Source organism: Sus scrofa, chromosome 3 (genome assembly GCF_000003025.6).
Source record: "Sus scrofa isolate TJ Tabasco breed Duroc chromosome 3, Sscrofa11.1, whole genome shotgun sequence".
Taxonomy (NCBI): domain Eukaryota; kingdom Metazoa; phylum Chordata; class Mammalia; order Artiodactyla; family Suidae; genus Sus; species Sus scrofa.
The window spans coordinates 88,857,443-88,884,425 of record NC_010445.4 but is presented as its reverse complement, the minus strand read 5'-3'; the positions used below and the strand labels follow the sequence as shown (position 1 = coordinate 88,884,425).

At 33.7% G+C, this 26,983-nt stretch overlaps 1 long non-coding RNA gene across 1 annotated transcript in view; it reads left to right on the top strand.

Moving 5' to 3' along the window:
• The window catches only part of LOC110260015, a 216,338-nt gene extending 190,316 nt beyond the window's left edge, over positions 1 to 26,022 (top strand). Inside the window, exon 4 of the long non-coding RNA XR_002342722.1 lies at positions 25,681 to 26,022. This is a non-coding gene — a long non-coding RNA (uncharacterized LOC110260015). The remainder of the gene's footprint in view (positions 1 to 25,680) is intronic.

Genomic DNA, 26,983 nt, shown 5'->3' with positions numbered 1-26,983 from the left:
TAAGGAAAGAAAGTTAACATAAAACAAGACACAGAGACATTTATCTTAATCAAAGGTGGGAACCTGGGGACTCAAGGTCTCAGGGACCAAGAGCCCTGCCTCAAGAAACCACACTGCTTTTATTGTGCTCTTGAGGATTAAGTCAAGTGAAAAGGGGGTTGTAGTGCAGGATATAGGTTTTTTTTATTATTTTATAAGTTCTTTTATTATTTTAAAAGTCACTTAGCTGGTAGATGGTTAAACTTTTACTCTAGACTTTAGGCATTTAAGAATCATTAGCATTTGAGTTAGTTATCTATGCATAGCATTTCAGAGAATCCTCACTGTGCCTCCGCAAAAGTCATGCCTATTTGCAGCAACCCTATGTGCCTAGGTTTGCACCTTGGTTCTCTTTTCTAATGCATATTCTGTTAATGAACACTCATAAACCACTTGGCCATGAGGCTCTTTCTCTTATTCTTTAGAGGACATATCATTCTTGTGCAAATAGCGTGCCAATCCGCACAGGTCTGGTGCGCCTAGACCATTGTATTATGTCCTCATTCAGCTGACCCCGCAAATAACCCATGCCTTTAGGTCTTTGTTCTTAAGCTTAAGTCATTTACCATCACCATGACTGTTTCTCAAGCTGGAAGATGGGACAAAGTAAGGAAGGACAAGAGGGAGTTTTCAGCAAAGAGGCTAAGAAAATATTATAAAAACATGTCTCGCAACATATACCCATGAGTTCAGTTAAAACAAGACAGTCTGCATTATTATAAAAGGTTATTAGGTGAATTTAGATTAGATATTTTAATAATAACTAGTGTGCGTACATTCACGCTACCAATAGTTAGACCCTATGTGTCATATGAAGACCACTTTTTCTTCAGATTGATCCTCTATTTTGTGATGTTACTTTCTATTCATATTGTACATTTATTTGACTTCTCTGAGTTGCAGGGCTGTCTTAGTCCATTCAGGCTGCGTATAAAAAAATACCACGTATGAGTGGTTTATAAACAACAGAAATATGTTTCTCACAATCCGGCAATCTGGGAAGTCCAAGATTAAGGTGTTGGCAGATTTGGTGACTGGCAAGAGCCTGCTTCCTATTTCATAGACATCAGTCTTCTTGATGTGTCCTCACATAGAAAAGGGGTAAGGGAGCCTCTGGACTCTTGTATAAGGTCTCTTCTCTAACACTCTTGTATGAGTGCTAGTCCCATTCATGCGGGCTACACCCTTATGACCAAATCACCTCCAAAGATTCTACAACAAATATTATCACATTGGGGATTAAGTTTCAGCATAGGAATTTTGGGAGAACACAACATTCAGTTTATAGTAAGGGCAATATCACCAGCTTTGTTCTAGTTTAAACATTAGTGTGTTAAATGACTGGAAGGTGCTACATGGCGATAAAGAATATTTTTTTAATGGTCTCAGTGGAGGAGGGGCATTTTGAGTTAAATGAAGAGATATTATAAATACCTAACAAATAACCACTGTTATTTTTCACAAATGTGCTGGGCTGACAGGTTGTTTAATATAAACAGAATAATGTGTGTCCTGACATTTTCAAATTGTCTGGAAACTTTTAGAACTGAATACTTCATCATGCCTTTAGTTCTTCAGTGTTCTTTTTAGAAAATTCTTTCTACTGAAATAAATGCATGACATTAAGTTTTCTCCTAAGAAGGCCACAAACAAATCTACCTTTTACTGAAGCATTTCCACTGTTCAAATCAGATAGAAATTTTAGGTATACCTGCGAATATATGTTTATACTTACACCAATTTAACTTTCACTTGTATCAGATAATTGCTTTGATAAGGTGGGAAGGAAAGTTAACTAAATTTTGAAAGGAATGGAAAAAAGTTTTTATTTCTTGCAACCTCCTTGCTCTTTTCTAAGTGTTCAGTTTCACAAAAGCATGCACATCAAATATATAATGGAGCTCTACCTTAGGAAACTAAATAAATTTGCTAACTTTAAACAAAAAAAGTAATACAGCTTTTATAAGCCTGAATAGTGTTTGTATTACTGTTTTAGGAAACAATTCAACATAGACATTTTTACCACTGTATGTAGGGAATATAATTAAACACACACAAAGTCATTTTTAAATAATAATTTCTCTCATTCTTTCTGATAGTCTCTCATGGCTTCATTCATAGCATCTGCAACAACTAGAGGTTTAATTTCTCAGTAGTTCAGTAACATTATGTTGGCTGGACATCTGTATAAGGATGATGAAAATAGAAAAATATTCATGGTATCATCACAGCAGTAGCTGTTATCTTTGATTTTTATGTTATGAATAATTACCAGGTACTTATTGGAAATAAGTTTGGGACAGTTAAATTCTTAGTCATACTGGGCTGTTGATAGTAAAGGAAACATTAAAGGTAAATAAGGCAAAATCAAATATTGAGCTTTCGATCCTCTACTTCAGTACAAAAAAAGAAGGTGCAGCCTTAATGGGTTTAACAAAATTCTAACGTGGCCATGAGCTCAAACATCACACAGTGACCTACTTTTAAAGTACAAGAGATTCAACTGGACATGTTTTCTATACCTTTTTTCTCAGTTGCACTGACTTAGCATGTCACTCATATTGGCTTGGTTATTAGCTGATGTTACATTAGCAAGGTTTGCTTTCCTACTGGCCTATGGATTTCACTGTGAGCCTTTTACTTCTTTGAGATACCCGCAGTGCACAAAATATTATTTAACATACAGTTTTTAGTAAATATATTTTGATTGACCTTATGATTGATTCCATACAGTGGAGAAATATCTCATATAGTACAGCATCTAGGATCAATAGGAGTGAATGTCTTTGGAATGAAAATTGGTTTCTGCAATACTAATCCACAGTGTAATGGTCATTCTGAGAAATGAATATAGGAAGACTCTATGAACATAGTAGTCCCCAAAGGAGAGTGGTAGAGACTAGGGGGAAGGATTGATCTGTATATGAGGAATTCTGAAGCACAGAGAGCAGTAATAGTTATGGTTCTTTTGTGCTTATTCCACTCTTGAGGTAGCCTTGCTGAAGAAATAGTGAAATGTATTGTGAATTTAATACCAAAGCCTTCCTAAAAACGAATGTTTTCATTTTTTAGTTGACAGCAGTGTCCTTAATTACAAATATGAGGTGGTATTACAAACATTTAAAAAACAACAACAAAAAAACCCCAACAATATTAACAAAAGTTTATTGTCGGCTTGTATAAATGAAAACAGAAATGGGGGCCTAAGATAATATAGTTAGCATATTTATATTTCTTTAACTTGTTTCAGATAACTATGCTGATATTGATATTGCCTCAAATATTATTCCTGACAACTAGGGATTGGCAGAATTTTCTACAAAGAACCAGATAGTAAATATTTTAAGCTTTTCTAACCAACATATGGTCCCTGTCACATATTCTTCTTATTTTTTTAACCCTCTAACAATGAAAAGAAAAAAAAAAAAAAAAAAGCCTAATAGCTTGAAGATATAGTTTGCCAACTGCTGTTCATTATTGTTATAAAAAACAGGGCATAACTATTAAACATTTCAAAGCCTTTTACTTCTTTAAAAGTATTGGTAGCCAACTTCAGAGATGGCCCCAAATGATTTCTACCCTTTATATATTTATACCCTTATGTAGTCCCCCCTCTTTGAGTGTGGACTGGGCTTAGTGACTCACTTTTAATGAATTACTAATCCATGGTGACAGTATGTGACTAGAACACTAGGCTGTATAAGGCAGTATAGTTTTGTTTTTTATCTCTTGGACCACATGCCCTGAGAGAGCTAGCTGACAAATGTTAAGCATTTATATGGTGAGCCTCAAGCAGCAAGGAGTTGAAGCTTCCAACCAACAGCCATGTGAGTGAACTTAGAACACTTTCAGTCCCAGTCAAACCTCAAATGATTGTAGTCTTGACTAATATAACACCTGATTATAGCTTTATGAAAGACTCTAAATGAGAACAAGCCAGCTAAGCTGCTTCCAGATTCTTAACCCACAGAAACTGTATGACAATGATGATTATTGCCATGTTTTGGCATACTTAGTTATGTGGCAATATATAACTAGTAAGATATGACTCTAATATGTTATTTTATAATAATTTAAATGTTACCACATATTACAGATAACTTTAATATCAGGTGGTATGTTGGGGTTCTCCAAAGAAATAAAACCAGTAGGATGTGTATATACATAGAAAGATTTACTTTGAAGAGTCAGTTCATATAAGTGTGGATGCTTGGTGAATTCCAAATCTAATAGGGGAGGCCAGCAGGCTGGAGACCTGGGAAAAAGATGCATTTCAAGTTCAGCTGCAGTCTGCTGCAGAATTGCCTTTTTCTCACAGGTCAGCTTTTGGTTCTACTCAAACCTTTAGCTGATTGGCTTTCTTTAAATATAGGTTCATCTACATTATGGAAAACAGTAATATAAATCTCATCTCAGAACATCCTCACAGAAACATGTAGAATATTTGAACAAATATCTGGGTACTATGGCCTATCCAACTTGACACAGAAAGTTAACTATCCCAGTTGGAGATAACTAAAATAGTTAACTTAAATTCGATTTTTCTAGTATTAATGAAATTAATGTAATTTAGTTTCCTCATATTATTACTCAACTACCTTGAAAAAGGAGCCGGGTAAGCAAGAAGGTAAATGGCACATTCATGCATCATGATAATGAATTGTGAAAATTAAAGAATAAACTTTGGAGTCATCAATGATTTTTCTTATGATTTCATATCAAAAGCTATAAAGATATATATATATATACATATATATAGAGAGAGAGAGAAAGCGAGCGAGAGCGAGAGAGAGCATGAGCACTGCATAAGCCAACTTGTGAGAAAAAAAAAATTAAGCTTTAACCCATCATCCAAGTTATTCCCTAAAATTATAGACTGTAAGATATTTAAGAAAAATATTTTGATAACTTGACTTTTCATCCACATTGTTATGTTAATATATGATATATAGATTATCAACTTATAAATGAGTGGGTCACCCTAGTGTAGAGAATTTGTGACAGGCAAAATAATAATTTCTCAAAGATGTCTACGTCCTCATCCCTGAGACCTACAAATATGTTAACTACGTGGCAAAAGACAGGAGGGCCAAAGTCAGAAAAGAAGGTGCGACAGTAGAAGCTAAGATGAGAGAGAGAGAGAAATTTAAAGGTGTTATCCTTCTCTGACTTTGAAAATAGAGGAGGAAGATCATAAGCCAAGAAAAGGAATGTAGGCTTTCTCTAGGAGATACAGAAGGCAAGAAAGTAACTTATTTTTCTTGAGTATCCAGAGAGAGCATAGCATATTGACACCTTGATTTTAGGACTTCTGACCTCCAGAACTGTAAGATTAGTGTATACTGTTTTATGCCAGTACATTTTGTAATTTGTTATAGCAGCATTAGGAAACTTAAATAAATCTCTACTGATGTAGAAATTGCGACTACAATCATATTTAGAGAAATGACATTCTATGAATTTCAGGGTTTATTTTAGTAACCATCGTAGACTATAAGACTGAATATAAGCTCCAGGAGCAAGGACAAGTTCCGTATATTTTGTTTATCCTTGTATTCCCTGGGCATAGTATGTAAATAACACATATCAAGTTAAATAGAAATAGTTTGGGGAAGAATGCCCTAATAACAGATCTTATGGTATCCAATTAACATATTAAATATCTCTGTATTAGTAACTTCTAAATTTATGAACATAATTCCTTCAGGCCATTAGTATTCTTTTTCAGTCACCTTACCATCAATATTTAAGTAAATACCTGAAATAAATTAGTATTATGATCATGTTTGGCTTATTGCTTCTTTACTAATCAAAATCAGACACTGATATCTTATAGTATTTATATTATAATTAAGTGATATTAATTTACCATATCTTGGTTGATTCTATCATCATGGCACTATTCAACAGAATGATCTGAAGAAATGTGAGTCAGTTTTCAGGAACCAAAAAGATAAAGAGGACTCACAAATTTTGCCTTCAAGGATAGCAAGTCTCTGTATTATTAGAAACAGATAAAATAGAAGTTCTGCCCTCAAAATAATTTTCCACTTTTCAAGTGAAATACTTTGATAAATCAAAAGACACGAGCTAACAAAAAAGTCACCAAATTATTGCTTAATAAGCAATTATGAATGAGCTATTTTTTATAAACAGTATTTTTGTCTTCAAATATATAACAGCCTCTAAGCATAGTTTTAGAGATTTGCCCATCAGCTAATTGAATAGTAAGTGTCTACCTTCTATCAACTCATGATGGTGCCACTGTTTAACAGATTAAGATTTACAGAATGTCACTGCTAATGGTCACAATGGTTGCAGCTGCACTATTGTGGTGGTCAGGAAGTGTGCTTGGCTAAGGGAGCTCTGCATCTGCATGCTTGATGTTAACACTCAGGCCTTTTATAGCTCTAATAAAGTTGACAGTTTATGCACAGACATGCCAAAATCTAGAGCCAAGCAAGATGAAATCACTGAGGTTGAGGGGCACAAATTCAAACTGCCTTCCAGAAACATGCGCAGCTGTATTAGAAACAGGAAGTATGTTCCATTGACACACCTGCTACAGATCTCTGGCTTGCAAAAATCTCTGTCTCCCTCCTATTAGTACAAGCAGCACTTAGTTCGTTATTGTCAAAGTGAGAGATTCAAATTTATGATTGTGTTATATATTCAGTTTATTGAAAAGGGGAGGTAACCCACTTAAAATCAGATTATCTCTCCCTTTGTTTTTAAAATGCAGGAAGACATTATGGGTGTGTGATGTTCAGTCTTTCTTTTTCACAGTATTCAGTAAAGCTGGGCTAGGCTGGTGGGTAATTAACCCAAAGGGGAAGCTAGTAACTACTCCCAACTCTAAGTGCCTGGATCACTCACATTGCTACTTCTGAACCTTTTGCTTTGTGCTGCCCTGAAAGGGTTAGTCTGTATTATTGCATTGTCATGTGGTCTTTCAGCTTAAGAAATGCCTGAGTGCCAGAATTAGTCATCACAGTAGATCCAACTACATCAGGCCAAGCTTAATGTATACTCTTAAAACCAAGCATAATGGTGGCAGTGGAAATGTCTTCATCTGGAAAATAGTCTCTTCTCATGACCTCATCTTTCTATTACTTTAAAATTATGAAGCAGAAGAAGAATGATATTTATTGTCTCTCTGAGACGTCAATAATTGCTGAGAATTTGGAGCAAGAATAGGCATGTATTGGAAACAGAAATGAATGCTGTTCAAAGTAGGATTCGAACATTATGGATTTGATCACATTTTAATTCCTTATCATGAACCTCTGATATGAAGTAACTATGCCAGCAAACAAAATAAGGAGTAACATAGGAGAACAATTTACTGTTTTTGGTAGATCAGAGTGAATAAAGACATTGTGTATTTGATATTCAGACCTTAACAAGGAAACAGGTCTAATTTTGGAATGACGTTTTACTAAATTCAAATGAGAAGCTGGTCGTAGCAAAAAATAAGGAAGGGGGTGGGGTAGGCAAGGAAACAAGCAAAGCTGAGGTTTTTCATAGGTCATAGTATATGATTTCTGCCAAGAATAGCATGTGCCAAAGAGCTGTGTGAGACTCATTAGGCCCAACATGCCAGAAAGTGCTTCACAATTCTGTATAGATAATGAGTCTGAAAAATCTGAGGTATTCTGAGATCTTTTATTTCTAAGGATTACTGATATAGCTAGCTGCCCTTATTCCTGTTGTTGAAGCTACCATTCATATGCATTCTTAGTAAAATTATCTGTATTCTCCTCGAAATATTTTGTCCTCTGTACATGATGAAACAGCCTTGTTTAGATTAATGTATCTTTCTTATATCACTAAAAACATATTATTTAATTAATTAAATTAATATCTTCATGACTTCTGAAAAACTTGGCAGGCATTGAGTCAAAACTACTAATACCCCAAATAACCCAGTCTCAAATAAAATTTTCAATAGAAATTACAAATTACCCAGTGAACTAGCTCTGTAATCAAGTAAAGGGCTGCCATTTGTTCTAGCTAGAATGCAGTAAAGAAGTTAACTCTGATAATATTACTCTGCTCCTTATTTTGAGTCTTTTCTATTCCTTTCCTAACTTTAATGAACCTAATTGTGTATCCAAAAATCAAAATACAATGTTTTAGATATTTCACATATTTACATTGAAGAAGAAAAAAATATGACTAAAGGATAATCAATATTAAAATGAATTTATAGTGACTTATTTATACCACATTGATGGTGGCTCAAATTTCCTAATATTAATTTCCAGGCTCCCAATGTAAAGTAAAATGGAAAATTGGCTTTGATCTTTCCGTACATCCATTTAACATTTATAATTTTTTTTAATATTTTATTTTATTTTATTTTAATTTTATTTTACTTTTGTCTTTTTGTCTTTTAGGGCCACACCAGTGGCATATAGAGGTTCCCAGGCTAGGAGTCGAATCAGAGCTATATCCACTGGCCTATGACAGAGCCACAGAAATGCGCGATCTGAGCCGCATCTGTGACCTACACCACAGCTCACTGCAACGCCAAATCCATAACCCACTGCAAGGCCAGGGATCAAACCCACATCCTCATGGATGTTACTCAGGTTCGTTAACCACTGAGACATAACGGGAATTCTGGTTCTTTTCTATTTTAAAGAGAAAAGTCAAACTGGAAAAAAAATATTATTTTGAATTGGTTTGATGCATAAAAATTTTATAATTTTTTCTTTTTTTAAATGATTTTTATTTTTTCCATTATAGCTGGTTTACAGTGTTCTGTCACTTTCTACTGTATAGCAAAGTGACCCAGTCATATATATATATATATATATATATATATTCTTTTTCTCACATTATCCTCCATCATGTTCCATCATAAGTGACTAGGTATAGTTCCATGTGCTGTACAGCAGGATCTCATTGGTTATCCACTCCAAAACAATAGTTTGCTTCTATTAACCCCAGACTCCCAGTCCATCCCACTCCCTCCTCCTCCTTGGCAACCACAAGTGTGTTCTCCAAGGCCATGAGTTTCTTTTCTGTGGAAAGGTTCATTTGTGCCATATATTAGATTCCAGATATAAGTGATAGCACATGGTATTTGTCTTTCTGACTTAACTTCACTTAGAATGAGAGTCTCTAGTTCCACTCATGTTGCTGTAAATGGCATTATTTTGTTCTTTTTATGGCTGAGTAGCATTCCAATATCACATCTTCTTTTTTTTTTTTTTTTTTTTTTTTTTTTTGTCTTTTCTAGGGCCACACCCATGACATATGGAGGTTCCCAGGCTAGGGGTCGAATCGGAGCTGTAGCTGCCAGCCTACTCCACAGCCACAGCAATGCCAGATATGAGCCACGTCTGCAACCTACACCACAGCTCACGGCAACGTCGGATCCTTAACCCACTGAGCGAGGCCAGGGATCGAACAGGCAACCTCATGGTTCCTAGTCAGATTCGTTAACCATGACAGGAACTCCCTATACCACATTTTTTTAATCCATTGATCTGTCAATGCACATTTAGATTGTTCCATGCCTTGGCTACTGTGAATAGTGTTGAATTGAACATACAGGTGCATGTATCTTTTATAAGGATAGTCTTTTACCCAAGAGTGGGATTTCTGGGTCCAATGGTAGTTCTATATATAGTTTTCTGAGGTACCACTGTACTGTTTTCCATAGTGGTTGTACCAATTTACATTACTACCAACAATGTAGGAGGGTTCCCTTTCTCTACACCCTCTCCAGCATTTGTTATTTGTGGACTTATTAATAAAAGCCATTCTGACTGGTGTGAGGTGGTATCTCATGGTAGTTTTGATTTGCATTTCTATGCTAATCAGTGATGTTGAACGTGCTGAACATCTTTACGTGTGCTTGTTGGCCATCCGTATATCTTCTTTGGAGAAATGTCTGTTAAGGACTTTTGCTCATTTTTCAATTGTGTTTTTTTGTTTGTTTGTTTGTTTTTCTGTTGAGTTGTATAAGTTGTTTGTATATTTTAGAGATTAAGCCCTTGTCAGTTGCATCATTTGAAACTATTTTCTCCCATTCCACAGGTTGTCTTTTTTTTTTTTTTTTATGGTTTCCTTTGCTGTGCAAAAGCTTGTCAGATTGATTAGATCCCATTGGTTTATTTTTGCTTTTATTTCTGTTGCCTTGGGAGACTGACCTAAAAAAACATTTGTAAGGTTGATGTCAGAGAATGTTTTGCCTATGTTCTCTTCTAGGAGTTTAATGGTGTCTTGTATTCTGTTTAAGTCTTTCAGCCATTTTGAGTTTATTTTTGTGCATGGTATGTGGGTTTGTTCTAGTTTCATTGATTTACATGCAGCTGACCAGTTTTCCCAGCACCGCTTGCTGAAAAGACTTTTTCCCATTTTATATTCTTGTGTCCTTTGTGGAAGATTAAATGACCCTAGGTGTCTGGGTTTATTTCTGGGTTCTCTATTCTGTTCCATTGGTCTGTATGTCTCTTTTCACACCAGTACCACACTATCTTGATTAACATAGCTTTGTAATATTGCCTGAAGTCTGGGAGAGTTATGCCTCCTCCTTGGTTTTTGTTCCTCAGGGTTGCTTTAGCAATTCTGGGTCTTTCATGGTTCCATACAGATTTTTGAATTGTTTGTTGTAGTTCTGTGAAAAATGTCATGGGTAATTTGATAGGGATTGCACTGACTCTGTAGATTGCTTTGGATAGTATGGCCATTTTTATGATACTAATTTTTCCAACCCAGGAGCATGGAATATCTTTCCATATTTTTTGAATCTGCTGTAATTTCTTTGATTAATGTTGTATAGTTCTCAGCATATAAGTCTTTCACCTCCTTGGTCAGGTTTATTCCTAGGTATTTAATTTTGGGGGTGCAATTTTAAAAGGTGTTCTATTTTTATACTCCTTTTATAATATTTCATTGTTACAGAAAAACACCAATTTATGAATGTTAATCTCATATGCTGCTACTTTGCTGAATTTTTTGATCAGTTCGAGTAGTTTTTGTGTGGAGTCCTTATGGTTTTCTGTATATAGTATCATGTCATCTGCATGTATATAGTATCATGCCATCTTCTCTTCCAATTTAGGTAACTTTTTAAAATTTTGTTTGTCTGATTACTGTGGCTAGGACTTCCAGTACTATGTTGAATAAAAGTGGTGAGAGTGGGCATCCTTGTCTTGTTCCAGATTTTAGAGGGAAGGCTTTCAGCTTTTCTCCATTGAGTATTATATTTGCTGTAGGTTTGTTGTAAATGGTTTTTATTATGTTAAGGTTTATTCCCTCTATACCCACTTTGGTAAGAGTTTTTATCATGAATGGATGTTGGACTTTGTCATAAGCTTTTTCTGTGTCTATTGAGATGATCATGTGGTTTTTAACTTTTTTTTTTGTTAATGTGGTTATGATGTTGATTGATTTGTGTATGTTGAACCATCCTTGTGAACCTGGGTTGAATCCCACTTGTTCATGGTGTATGATCTTTTTTATATGTTGCTGGATTCGGATTGCTAAAATTTTTTGAGAATTTTTGTGTCTATATTCATCAGAGATAATGGACTATAATTTTCCTTTTTGGTAGTATCTTTGGTTTTGGTATTAGGGTGATGGTGGCTTCATAATTTTAATTTTGTATGCTTGCAATACAAACCCAATTATTAGGGAGATATAAAGAAAAGTAAATATTTTTAATCAACAAAATCAATGAAAATGTTAAACTTTTTCATTATGGCAATCATAAAGCTTCCATTTCTGTATATTTTAATATATAATAGGCACTGTAATATAATTGTTTTTACTCCATACATTGCCCTATAAGCTCACCTTTTATTTAAATTTTTTCCCACTTATTTTTTTATTTTTTTAACGATTTTTATTTTTTCCATTATACTTGATTTACAGTGTTCTGTCAATTTTCTTCTCTACAGCAAAATGACCTGGTAACACATAGATATATACATTCTCTTTGTCACATTATCCTCCATCATGTTCCATCATAAGTGACTACATACAGTTCCCAGTGCTATACAGCAGAATTTATTTAATAATTTTTGAAATTATTTATTATACAACCAAATATGGATATATTAGAATAAAGAAGAGAGATCAATAAAATTAAATATAAAATGTATTTTATTAAGTTCAAATCACATTGAGTTTCTTAAAATGAATGTACAAAATTACATTATTTTCTTAGGTAACAAAGAAGAATGCTCTAGGTATGTATATAAATTGGGGCATTTATTATTTAAAAATAATAACTCACTAAATAAAAATGGACAAAACTATAGAATTTCTGAAATAAAAGATTAACTAAATTATCTTGGATTTGGCAATCTGTTTTCTTTTTCTTCCTTTCATTTTTTTTTGACACAAGATTCTCGCAGCATAAAATTAACCATTTGAAAGTGTATAGTTCAGACACTTAGTACATTTACAGTTTTTACAAGCATCATCTCTAGTTCCAAAATATTTAAATCATCCCAAGAGGAAACTCTGTATAGGTTAAGCTGTCACTCCCCATTCATCTACAATCACTAATCTGCTTTTGATTTCTTTTAATTTACCTTTCTAGATATTTTGTAGAAAGTGAGTTATATAATATATGATCTTTTATAATTGGCTTATTTCATCTAGCATGTTTTTCAACAGTCATCCATGCTACAGAATGTGTTAGTACTTCATTAATTTTTTTAACCAAATAATATTCCATCTTATGAACATGACACTTGTATTTATTCATTCATGTATGTGTTAATGGACATTGTGAGTAATGCTACTATAAATATTCATGTATAAGAATTTGCTTCAGTATCTGTTTTCAGTTCTTTTGAGTTTATGCTTAGAAGTGAAATTGCTAGGTCATATGGAATTCTGTGTATAAATTTTCAAGGAATGGACAAACGATTTCCACAGCGGCTGTACCATTTTTCACTTGTCATTTTTCATATTTTCTCCATTACTACTATTAGTTCCTTATTGTCGTCATAGCCACCTAGTGCAAATGTGGAATGGTATGTCATTGGCCATAAGTTTTTTAGGTAAATGGGGGTAATATAAGAATAAAAAAACTGTTAGATTGGGCTTCACTAAAATAAAAATTTCTCTGAAAATGACACTATTAAGGAATGGAAAGACAAGCCACAAGAGTCAATGACATGACTGGGGGGAAAGACAAAACAAAAAAACTTTGCCAGACACACATCAGGTATAAGACTCTTACCTAAAAGAAACAAGGAACTTTTAACTCAACAGTAGGAAGATAGACAATCCTTTTTCTTTAATGGGCACTATCTGAATAGACACCTCACCAAAGAAGATATACATCTGACAGATAAGCATATGACAAATTAAGCTCAATCTCATTATAATTAGAAAATTTCAAAATAAAAATTTGAAGTAAAAATCAATAAGATCTGATTACATACTTATTAAAATGGTTAAAATAATAATAAAAAAAACAGATAATACCTGTTGATGATGAGATTATGGAGCAAGAGAAACACTTATCTATTGCTGGTAGGAATGCAAAATGCATGGACACTCTGAAAAAGAGTGTGGTAGTTTCTCCCAAAGCCAAACGTAATTTTACTATATGATCCAGTGATTACTTCTCTGGGTATTTGAACTATTCTAAAAGTTATGTCATCACACAAACACTATAACTTAAAGCTGCCTCATTCATATAGTATCCAACCTGGAAGGAACCAAGATGTCCTTTAGCAGATGAATGGATAAACAAACTGGTACAGCCATACAGTGGAGTTTTTCAAAAGCAAAGAGAAATGAGCTATTAAGCCACAAAATGACCTGGATGAACCTAAAATATATATTGTTATGTGAAAGCATCCAACCTGCGGAGGGTATGTATGGTGTGTTTCCAATTACATGACATTCCCGGAAAGGCAAAACTACAGTATTAAAAAGATCAGAGGTGCTGCGAGTTCAAAGCAGGAGCGTGAAATTTGAATGAATGAGGCACAGTGAATTTTTCTTAGTGCAGTAAAAAATTTATAGCATGTAGTTTCAGTATGATGAAACTATTCTGTATGGTACTATAATGGTGGATATATGATGTTATCCATTCATCAAAATCCAAAGAACTTTACAAAGTGAACTTTATTGAATGCAGTTAAAAACATTTAGGAGGTTGGGTAAATACCAGGAAAAATTCAGCATGACAAAACAATATAACTGTATTACAAATACATGAAACAACTTTACTGAATTGAGTGGGAAGAAAAGATACTGATCTAAGTAACTAGAAATGAGTGGGATCTGTGAGACTAAAAGTAAAACAAATTGCCCATAAGCAGTGTTCTTTAGTGATGAAGTCCCCCCCCCCAACTTGGGAATGGGTTAACAATTCTGATACTCTACATACGTATAATGGAATTCAAACAATTAAGAAATAGATGGCAGATGCTAGGAGCCAGGTTACTCATTGTAAGGATGATAATTTACAAATAAACAAGAGGAAGAGGCAAGAATGATCCATATAGTGATGGTTTAGAGTTGGAGACATCAATATAAGCTCATATTTAGCTTATTTAGACACAGTTACATATAAATATTTATAGATGGATAACATCATATATCCACCATTATAGTACCATACAGAGCTAGTACAGACATGTATTTCCTTGCATTGTCAGTGAAGATGACTCAACTGCTATGAAAACCCAGTAACAACAAGCATATCCAGCATCCAGTGTTTGATTTTTAAGAACATTCTGCAATTTAAAGGAAGAACTTCTTAGAGAAATGACTGATTCTGAGACTGGGGTACAATATATGAGTTTCAAAGATATTGTAGTGCTAGAAAGTAAAAAAATTCTCAAAATAATAATGAAACACAACAATGAGTGAAAGTCAAAGGGACACAGAAACTGTCTGAAAGAACACTCAATGGATGAAACTGGAAAACACTTAAATAACAATAATAAAGTAGTGTTAGATTAGTTAGATTATATATGAAGGCATAAAAGAGACATCCGTGAATCCATATTGATTTAAACAAAGAAATGGGTAAATAAATAAATCTGAGATAAAAAAATATGCTGTACAGAAGGATTCAAAATAATTTATATAAATACTCCACCTTAAAGGATAAAGAGCATGACTTCCCAGTCTTTAAGTATGGTCTGGGCATAGAAGCTTCCTTCTAAGGAGTATAGTGTGAAAAAGGGGGTAAAAAGAGAGTAACTTTATGATGGAGACGCCTGAAAAACATTACTTTAGCAAGGTGGTCATAATAACATTAGACGTGAAAAATCATGTTTAATAGTATGGCCCCTTAATATGATATAATGAAAAAGTAGTTTATTTTTTTTTGCTTTTCTCTCAAAAACTGATAACCTCAATCTAACCATGAGAAAAACATCAGACAAATTCCAATAGAGGGCTATTGTATAGAATGTCTGACCAGTATTCTTCAAAACAGTCAAGGTCATCAAAAACAGAAAAATCTGAGAAACTGTAACCACCAAAGGAGTCTAAAGAGACATGACAACTAAGTGAAAATATCAGCGGAAAAAATTAAGTGAAAAGAAAAGAAACCTGATTCAAATGTGGAGTTATTTAATAATAATGTATAAGTATTCATTCATTAATTGTAAGGAAAGTATAATTTTAAAATACACTCAAGAAAAGTAAACTCAAATTCATAAAAGATCAGTAGTGTTCTTTATGGCTTATTAAAGTAAATACATAAATACCTCCCATTGAGATAATATGACAGGTTTGCCTTTAATTGGTAGAGATTATTTTTTATAAAGGACTGAAAATCCTTTACTTTTAGATTCTTGCTATTCCATTTCTTTCCCAAGGCAGAAGCCCACAAAAAGAAAACTCATCTTAAAGGTGTCTCCTGTAAACCAGTTTTGTCTCTTACTTTGGGAAAAAACATTTTAATGATTTTTTTTTTTTTTTTTACTTGAGTGAAAAACTTTTTAAACCATTCTGTCATAACTTATAAATCTGAGTCTGTTATTAAATGGATTCATGGGTTTATTTCACAATCAAAAGTATAGAATAATCAATGTTTTGAAGTTAGTGTTGCTTGATTCTCCTTATTCTCTTAAATAAATTATGGTTTTATAAACCTGATTCACATGCAAATAGATAAAACAAATGTATATAAATAAGTAATGTTCATCCCAACAACAAATATCAATGATTTTCCATTTATAATTGGTTCTTCACTAGTCTTCCAATATGACTTTGTATTTTCGAAGTTTGTTTTTTATTGATATGCACATCTATAAATTAGGAGGAGAATCACCCTTTTTGCATATAATATATTTAGTAAAAAGGTTGTAACAAACAGTATGATAGTATAAAATAATGTGGCTACAAATTTGTGCTCAACTCAGAATTTAACAAATTTAAACTGTAGGCACGTGAACATGGAGATAATTAGCCTCTCATTCAGTAAACAAATACAGAAAAATCTATTTTCATTAGAGAGACTGGCTACAGAAGGATTTTTTTCCTATTCCAATTTATCTAGACAGAACTATGTAACACACACAGACACACACATACAAACTGTTCTTTTAATGATAAATGGTGTTAGATCAAAAAAGGAGGAATTATTCTGTAAAGAATTGAAGTTAGTTAAAATTTGTCTATCTCTTCTAAGACATAAATTAATAGCCTAACTCAAATCTCAACATTTTAAGTTTTAAAGTAAAAAAATACATAAATATGTCAGCATATAGCTTCAATGCTTTAAATCTTTTGAGAGAGTAATTTGACCTTTTGGAAGATGCAGAAGAGATTAAGTAGCATAATGTACCAATAGGATTAATGTAGTTCATATTTTGATACAGACAAACCTTGGAAGAACAATAACATTTTGAAATATGTTTCTAGTGTAATGCACCACATGTTCATTATGTGTCCTTAATATACAGTATTCAACATCTCTGCATGTGTGTTGTTTTCAACCCATTTCTGTGCTTGACTCAATAGTCTAACTTTCTGACATATAGAAAAGACCTTTGGGATTGAGCACAGCCTCTTATGGGAATGTTTTGTCAGTTCTTTGTCTCTCCTATCTATGATGTCTAGAGTGCTAAATTATAGTGCTCCCTGAGATGGATCATTGGAAGCATGGCAGTGAACATGGTCTTCTCCCAAAAAGAAGAAAAGGGAATTACATTTAAATCAGAGTTTGCAAATAATTGAACAATCCTACCAGATATAAGCTGAATTCACTCACATTATTTATAATCTTTTTTCATAGTTTCCATTGTTTTATTCTACTCTCTCTCTCCATAGACAATGCAGAAAAATTCTGCTTTCACTGGTAGTATCTTCAGTATCTCTCCAGCACGTGGATTTATAAGTAAAGAGGATTCATAGGAACCAAAATGTATCAAATATCTAGTTGTTTTCATTTCAGCCTGGTGATCATTTTCACAACTAATACAAACTGACATAGCATTGATATCTCGAAGAGATTGTAGGTCTTTTTTCCTAAAGCCCTAAATGATTGGAAGCTAATTCCTGCCATGTAAAAAATATGACTAAGAATATTCTTCATTGAGTCTTTGGCAGTTTGAATTTTTTTAATGCTAAAAATATTATTATATGTTCACACAGAAATTATCAAATTTGACATGAAAAATAACTGGAGAAAAGATGAATATGAGAGAAGACGGCATCTAGGATAACCTCATTTTAAAAAAAAATGCATGTTTTATAGGATTTCACTAATGTTGCAAAAAGAAAATACCATTCAAAAACATGCATTCGTACAGTCCTTGACTAATCCAAGTAACTGGTATCCATATCTTTGGTAAAGAAATGAATAAAAGAATGATTTTTTCCCTCCACTCTTCAAGAGTTTTACTTTACATAAGAGACCTCACTTTTAAATATAGATGTGCTAAACAGGTAATGTCATTATTTATCAGCAATCTGTGTCATTACATTAATGGATCATTTGTTTGTTTTACACTGAGATCCAGGGAGCATTATTGAGGACAGGGCAGGGAAATAGCACGAGAAGGAAAAACCTGAACTGAAAGGGAGGTTGTTAAGGGACACCAAAGGCATATGTGGATGTCTGGCACATAACATGAGGATATTGGCTGCCTAGAGATTAGGAAAGTGAGTATGTCAGAAAATGAAGAAGCATAAAGAGGTAGGGTAAACCTTGAATAATTATTTTGTTAATCTTGCAAATGCAACTAATTGGTTAGCCCATTCTCTGTGTATCATTTATCATGTATCTGTATCAATAAAATAAAAATATAACAAAAATTGAACACACTAAATTTATATATATATACCTTATAAATAGGTGTATATAATATTTTAATAAATGTCATTTGTTGTCTAAAGCATATGCAAAAATAAAAATTTAAAAGATGAGATTAAATTAAAAAGTATGTTTCTTAATGTTTTTTATCTACTCCCTAGTATATCTATTTGCTTATCCCCTTGTGAATACTTTGAAATCCACTGGCTTAGGGGATGGCTAAGCCAAACAGACGAGAGTTTAAAATCCTATCTTTGACCCTTTCAGCAGTGTGTTCTTGAAAAGATACATAACCTCTTGTTTTTCAAAAAGTTATTTTTTAAGGGTGGGGGTTAATAATAGTACCCATGTTAGAATACCTGAAAGATTAAAGGAGATGCCCACATAAACTGCTTAGCACATGTTTTTTTCAGTACTAGTGCCTAGTGAAGTCTCCTTATTATATTGCTGCAAGAGTCCTGTGTGCCTCTGAAACATCTCTGGAACGTTGGCAGTGGCTATAAATATGCATAAAAAGAATATAGTTGCAGGAGTAGAGATCACCTTCACCTTTTCAAGTGATGTACACGCCACCAACACCACCACAAGGCCACTGAGATTTTAACAGAAGGGGAAGAAAAAGCAAGTCCTGTCAGATTTCCTGTTCTATTTTTCTAACTCATAATTAGTAGAGATGAAACCTGTATAATTTATTTGCATTGTTTTACTGCCTGACATTATATTAAGTTCCTTTTCTGTTAATTTATTATTTGCCACCAATCCCTGCGGAACCCTTAGGATACACTTCAAAATGAAATATTTTTCATCCTTATTAAAATATTTTAATGAATTCAAATCCTGAAAGTGCTTGATGATGACCAGCAGCATTATCTTATATACAAGGAAAAAAAGTTCTTAGAGGACATAACACTGTGACAAATAAGCAGCAGAAATGATACCTAAGTCACATATTTTAAAGGATATTATCATAACATAGGGAAATATGACAAATAGTGAATAAATGCCTGTTACTCAAAAAATTATTTTCTTTATCTCTTATATTTACATACAAACTCATATAAGCCTATTTTTAAAAATAAATGTTCTTTTATTTTGTCTTAAGGGAGAATATTGCACTTTCAGCTCTCTCCAGAGTCTGTTTTTAATTAACACCAAATATTATGTTTGCTAAATCCATATTATGAACAACACAAATTTGTATTTCCATTTACTCTAATATGGAATTCCATAAAAAGTAAAGGTTTTATAGAGGGCTTACATTATTCCCTTACTGCTATCACAAATAAAATATAGAAAGTCTTAATAACTATTACAGAATTTAGTTCAAATGTGGCCAAGATGTAGAGATCAGTCTTCAGAGGGGAAAGACAGACAACTATAAGAGAGCCATTTCTGGCTTCCCCAATGAGGGACTTTTCCCTTTAAGATTGCTTCTAATCTCTCTCTTCACCTTTATTCACTTCTCCTACTGGCATATTTGGGACATCCAGGCTCAGCCCGACACTGTTTTCCTCTTCAATACTATTTCCTCCAGCAGCAACTACTCCCATTTGGGCTTGTCTGATTCTGAGGTTCTTTGTTAGGAAGTTCATTTATCTCTTACTGAAACCCAAAATCTCCAACATCCACCATGTAAAAGGTGGTATTCTGTCTTCTCTTTTCTCTTCTGAATTTTTCAAAAATTAGGATTAAAGTGTGATCTATTATCAGCTTCCCTGGAAAGAGTAAAAACTGTACAGATAGAGTGAGATTGATGGTGCCCTGGAGGCAAGAGAGGATATTGCAGAACATTGGGTTACAGGCTCAAGCCAGTAGAGGTCCACATGATCACCTGCATCAGTAAGGTTGAAGCAGACATTAAGAATCCAACCACAGGAGTTCCTGCTGTGGCACAGTGGGTTAAGAATCCGACTGCAGCAGCTTGGGTTGCTATGGAGGCACAGGTTCTAACCGCTCGGTGGTTAAAGGATCCTGAATTGCTGCAACTGCAGCCTAGGTCACAGCTGTGACTCAGATTCAGTTCCTGGCCTGGGAACTTCCATATGCCACCATGGGTGCAGCCATTAAAAAAAAAAAAAAAAAAAAAAAAAAAAAAAAAAAAAATCCAACCATACCACACTCCTTAGAGTTCTTGCACAGATCTTTGTTCCTGTAAAAACTGGTAAGTCAAACTTAGGATCTAATACAAGAAATGAGACCAAGGGAAAAAGAGGAAAGCAAGATAAGGAATAATAATGCATGGCAGGATCTTGGGGACAATAAATTTATGGCACTTGTTACTGGCTGGAGAATTAGTATATTATGTTGGATTGGATCAGCAAAAAGGTTGAAAACACCATTAGCACAATGACTATTTCAGTGTGACTGTCAACACTCCCACCAACACTAATACTTATTGAATAGTTACTATACATCAAGCAGTAGGTTAAGAATTTAATCCATTTATATTCAATTCTTTTAGCACAGTAAGAAATAGGTACTTAATTCCTAGCCATCCCCAAGTCAGGGCAGAGCTAGCTGAGAATCCAGAATATTGTTAAAGGTTAAAGAATTATAATGGAGACTCATTATAGGTATAGGCCTTTGTGCACCACATGGATAGCGGCCTTTGTGAACTGTAGAACTATACATCCTAAAGTGAGGAGAAATCTCATGTGATCTGCTGATTTACTCTCTGATCTTCAGACATTATTCCTATTTTGCAGAGAAAGAATCTGAGGTGCAGGGAGGTTAAGTGACTTGTTAAAGATCATACAGTTATAATGATAGAAAACTGTAAAATAACTCCTTATCAAGTCTTAGGAACCTGTTGATAACATTTTGAGAAACTGCTGTTTGAAAATCCAAATTAATCTTTCCTAGAATGCCCACTATTCATAGTGTTTCTCTTTCCCCCATGGGAATACAGATACTTGAAGTTTGCTGCTTAAAATAACTATCTTCTACCTTCTAATCTATACACACCTTCTTCAGCATGACTGCTGGATTCTATTTGCTGTCCAGGTTGCCCTGTGAGTTGCTAACTCCTGTGGCTTTGCTCTAGAAGCCTCTCTGTGAGCTGAAATCTCCATCTACACAATTTCACTGCTCATAAAGACATGTAGCAAGGAGAGCACAAAAGAAGCCAATTTATCCATTTTTATATATCTGGAATACATGTGGAGGCAAAATTGGTGGTTTGCCTCAGCTCTCCCTGCTAAGATAATTTGGGGTGATATTGCAACTAAACGTTATGTTTAAACCATGCCAGTCACGCTGTGCATTTTAAAAACCACATTAGAGAGTGCATTACCTTTCTAACATATCTGAGCATATGAGTAAATTTCAAAGCAGAATAACTTCCATGAATAGAAAATTATCTCACCCTTAATTTCATATTGCTATTCAAAGCCTATAGAGAATCTTCATTTGTCTTACCTTATTTCTACATTGATATGATTTTCACTAATGGTAAAATTGTTCAAATGGTTGGATTTGTTTAAAAAATTGTTTGTATTGTATTGGCTCTCTTGTACTCATGTATAAACATACTAATACACTTTCTCTCAACCCCTAAAGTGTATAACCTTGAACTCTGTTTCTAAGTCTCCTTTTTTTCCTTTAAAATTAAATATATTATCAAATTTTGGATATCTCCATTCATTAAAAAGGTCTAGATTTTCTCCTGTGTGTGTGGCAGTGGTGGTGGCATTTTTCCCCCCATTTTCTTAACAGAATTACAAACCTAAGTCCAAATCTTACTTCTTACCTGAACTACTGTGACAGGTTTATTGGCTCTTTTTACTGTAACTCTGCCTTCTCCCACTACCAGTTAAGCAAAGCAAAAATACCAGCATTATCAATCACCGAATGCGTATATGGTAATGGTTGATATTTTCATCCTTTTACTTCACTATTTTATAAAATCTATTCTCTGTTACTAATTGTGTCAAGTCCAAATCCATTAACTTCATAATTAATAAGTGGCAGATTTTCAGACTCTCATAGACCATGTGATCTTTCTTGATAGATGGAAGGCTGTTTTAGAGGTTTATTTTCTACTTTGAATAAATTCTAGCTCTTAGTCTTTGGTTGTGCCATATCTTTCCTGATTTAGAAAATGCCCTGCGATGGCAGACATTACCATTCACTCTGTTATACAGTTCCCCCAGACACACAAATAGTTGTACTTTTCTGCCCCTTAAAGTTAAGTGGGACCATGTGAGTAGCCATATAGGTGTAGACCAAATTTTGGACTGAGGCATTTCACATCAGGTGCTGCATCCTATAGCCTTGTTCCCCATTCCATGGTGATCATGGAAACACACAAAATAAGCCCTTCATCTACCTGAAATAGTAAGTTCCCAACATGTACGTGTTGAGCAGATAGGATAAGCTAGTAATGGTGATCTGTTGTTTTAAGCCACTAAAATTTGATCATTATTCTTGGTTGCATCATATCTAACCTCTTGTGAGATTTATATATATAAAACAATCATTTAAAATGTGTCACAGAATTCAAAACCAGGAAGTGGTTCTTTGCTACTTACTAATCCCATCTTTTTCTTTTCAACATTTCATATTTACCTTGTTCTTTATAATTTTGCTTCCATTCATTAAATCAGGCAGTCCTTCAATGACTGTTTATTGTATGCCTACTCAACATGCTATTGTGATTCATCAAGAAAATTGTTTGATCAGTATTTAAAGCATGCTCATGACTGTGGGAAATAATTAAATAAATTTCATGTAAACTTAAGAATCTATATGTTTGTTCCACATTTGTATCTGTCTTGTGGGTGCATTTTATATTACTTTGAGGACTATCTTGGATTAAACTTGCGCCCTGCTTCATTTCTCCTATCTTTTCCAGTTCCAGGAAGATCAGTATAAAAAGGAAGCTTGATATTTTTTCTTCCAATACTGGGCACATAAGACTCTACAAACTTTTACAGAAATTGAAGTAATAAGTTATTTTAATCTACTCAGAAGTTTCTGTTTATACAAAAAAAAATCCAAATATAAACAAGATGTTCTGTTTCAATGATAGTATAAGTCAATACAGTAAAAGTGGCAAATACTGGAAAACCATCAGTTGTTGTCCCACTAAGTTTAACCATGTGGGTATTATGCTAACCTTGAGAGTAAATTACTATTAGCATAAAAGACGAAAGATATTTAGCTAAGCCTGAGAGGTTTTATTTAAATAATAGATATTTGTTAGGGATTATTACTGTCAGTAGAAAGGAGAACACTAGCAAAATAATTATGCCTAGTCCTGAGTTCTGCCCTATTGCAATAAATTTTAATAGTAAAAAATAGCTAGAATATTTAATTCTAAAGGATTTCATGAAAAATATGAAAATTTGTGTAAATTTTAAATATAAATGTACTCAAGTATATTAGCAAAGAGAGTCTGATACATCTGTCTTGGATGCTAAAAATATTCAACATAATACTTTTAGTAAATGTTATTTAGTGCCAGTGAAAAAGTTGATGTAGTATAAGATACATTTGGTATCATTCTTGGCCTCATTTTTTGGTTAGTTTTCTACAATAAGAAATAAATTTATTTTAGTGCTTCCACTGTATTCTATACAGGATATGTCAGTCTACTTAGATCACTAAGTATATGGAAGCAAGTGTAAGCATATATTATTTGGCGTTAGAAGATCAACTCTGCTTAAAATTATAAAAGCTGAATAAAAATTTTTAAAATATTTCTTTCTGACAAGTTCAATGTAATTTTTTACTTAATTGGTGCCTTGAATAAAGAGCTAGTGTGCAGTGACACTATCGCTGGGAATCTGTCAGAATTTTTCTCATTAACGGTATTTTTTAAATGACACTTTGCACTTTTACTTCAAAAATAATATTTAAATCCCTTTGGATAAATTGAAGCTGACCTAAAAACATCCTCGATAATTTTATTTTACCAAACAAGGTAGGAAGACAATATTCCCTCTTGGGAAGAACAAACAAAAGAGCTTAAAGATAACTTTCAATAACTTCAAATGTCAGAGAGTTATCCAATTGTTTTAGTAATAAAAATGTGCATAGATCTTGAAAGGTAAGTGTACACACACACACAGTCATACTCACACTCAGCAAGCATACTACTTTAACTAAACTTGTATACACATATGCACATATTCAGTGAAGGTCACACAAAGGACAGAGGGCAACAGAGAAAAGTCTCTGAAATCCAGAGGTTTAGGACTCAACTCCTGACTACTAAAATCTAAAGGTAGATCCTGACAAACTGTTCAAACCTTTTGATAAGCCATGATTTATTAATCTGCAAAATAGGGGATTGAACCAGATTTGTTGGCTCCTTTCAAACCAGAAACTCTCCAATGACTAAGTATTTTTTGGCTTTTCCCCCTGGATACCTCTTATAATAAGCAAAATGAAAAATGTCAATAACCCAGCTCTTAAAATTAATGGTTGTCTTCCATTTGCAAATAGAGTGTTAGAGTTTGTTGTATATGATTGCTCCTGTCAAGAAAAACCAGATAAAGTAGCAAAAGGTAGATGAAAGAAAAAAAACTATGTATCTATTTAAAGAAATCAGAGCATGTTTGAAGCAAAAAAAAAAAAAAAAAAACACTTTGGGGGTACAGATTTTGGAATGAGAGAAATATGAGTGATGAATTTACAATCTGAAACCAATTTTTTTTTCCTATAGGCTTTCAATGAGAATCTGGGCCTTGCTTGGACAGAAACTTTCAGAACTTCTGGAGGTTTTATAGATTAGAATAGGGGGTAACAATTTTTATTTTTTCTGTCAAGGGCCAGAGAGTAAGTTTTTTTTTTCTCTGTGGCAGATAATTCTGCCGCTGTAGCCAAAGTAGCACTAGATGATAGATGTGAAAGGGTGTTGCTGTATTCCAGTGCACTATGAGATTTTAATTTTGAATAATTTCACATTTCATGAAATATTGTTCTTTTATTTTTCCGGTCGTTTAAAATGTAAGCACCTTTTTTAGCTCATAGGTTATGGAACAGTTAGTAAACTGGATTAGGCTCATGGGCTACAATTCACTGACACTTGGGCGAAAGAGACAACTTTGGACATTTGAATGGCTTTAGACACACTGCCAATTTCTCTTTCAAGACAATAGACAGATTCTGAATCTGGGTGGATTGGTAGGCACAACAATATTTTGAAAAGCAGAGAAATGTTTAAAAGTATCCTAGACATGGTAATACAAAGTCTGGATGTTCCAGAGAAGCAGTCCTCCTGGTGAGTCGACTAAACTCTAACCTGAAAACTTTGGAATCTATGTCCCAAGGACTTGCTTATTGTGAGAAGTAAATTGAGCCTAAAACTGCAACCCTGCTTCCACTAAAGTCTATTTAAGATAGGATCAAATTGATTCCCTTGCTGCTTTATCTACCTACAGAAGGGAAGAGTGGGCCTCCGCTGGGGAAAGACTGTGTAATCTAGAACCTCTACAATTTTTATGCAACATGACTTAAAAGAGCCAACCAAACAAACCTGAAGTTCCAAGGATGAGGAAATCAAGGTAAAAATCAAGAGAATCATTATTTGATATTTACAGACTCACTCATAGATGATCTAGATAATGGACTTAACTGATAAAAACTTTGAAATAATTATGATTAAAATATTCAGGTAAAGAAATTTTTAAAATGGAGAGTTGCTTGAGAAAAAAATTAAATCTTCTTGTTCGGATTTTGGTATCAAGGTTTGCAATGACTGCTGTATACACACACACACAAACACACACAATCTACACTACTGTTACAAGTTTGGCTTGGTTTCTTCAATATTTGAAATAATTTTTTGGTGAAGTAGTCTTTTTACTAAGAGGATTTAAATAGTAAATTGTATTTTTTTCTTCGTAGATGTAGCAATATTCATATTCCTATTATTGTGTCAGTCTCAGAATATAATTTTCAAAGATTTTTCTTCTTTTCTTTTTTTTTGTCAGGGCTGCAGCATACGGAGGTTCCCAGGCTAGGGGTCCAATCGAAGCTGTTGCTTCCAGCCACAGCCACAGCCACAGCCACAGCCACAGCAACAGTGGATACTTAACCCACTGGGCGAGGCCAGGAATTGAACTGGAAACCCTATGTTTCCTAGTTGGATTTGTTTCCGCTGCACCACAACAGGAACTCCAACATTTTTCTCAATAATTGTCAAATGTATTGGTGTAATGTGTTAATCTCTTTTTATTTTAATTTTCATATGTATACGATCCAGAGTGATAAGACTTTGTATGTGATGTTTGTAGCTTTTTTTTCATTTTTTCTTTGATTGACCTTGCTAATATTTTATTAGAATCATCCATATTTTCAAAGAACCACATCTATGTAAATGTATTATTTTATGCATTTTTATCTTTCATTGAATTCTCTTATCTTTATTATTTTCTGCTTTTACTTTGCTATCATACATTTCTCAACATCTTAGGGTAGATGCTTAGATTGTTGATTTTCAGTCTTTGTTATTCTCTAATATATACTTATGGTTATAAATATCCCTGTAGGCATTGTTTTTGCTATTTTCCACAAATGTTCTCATTCTCTTATCTTCATTTCCCTTCCGTTTAAAATATTTTCTAATTTCTATTATAAATTTTTCTTTGACCCATGGGTTGTTTGGAAGTAAGTTGTTTAATTCCTAACAGTTGGAGACTTTCTAATTAACTTTTTGTTATTTATTTTTCTATAGTTGGAAAA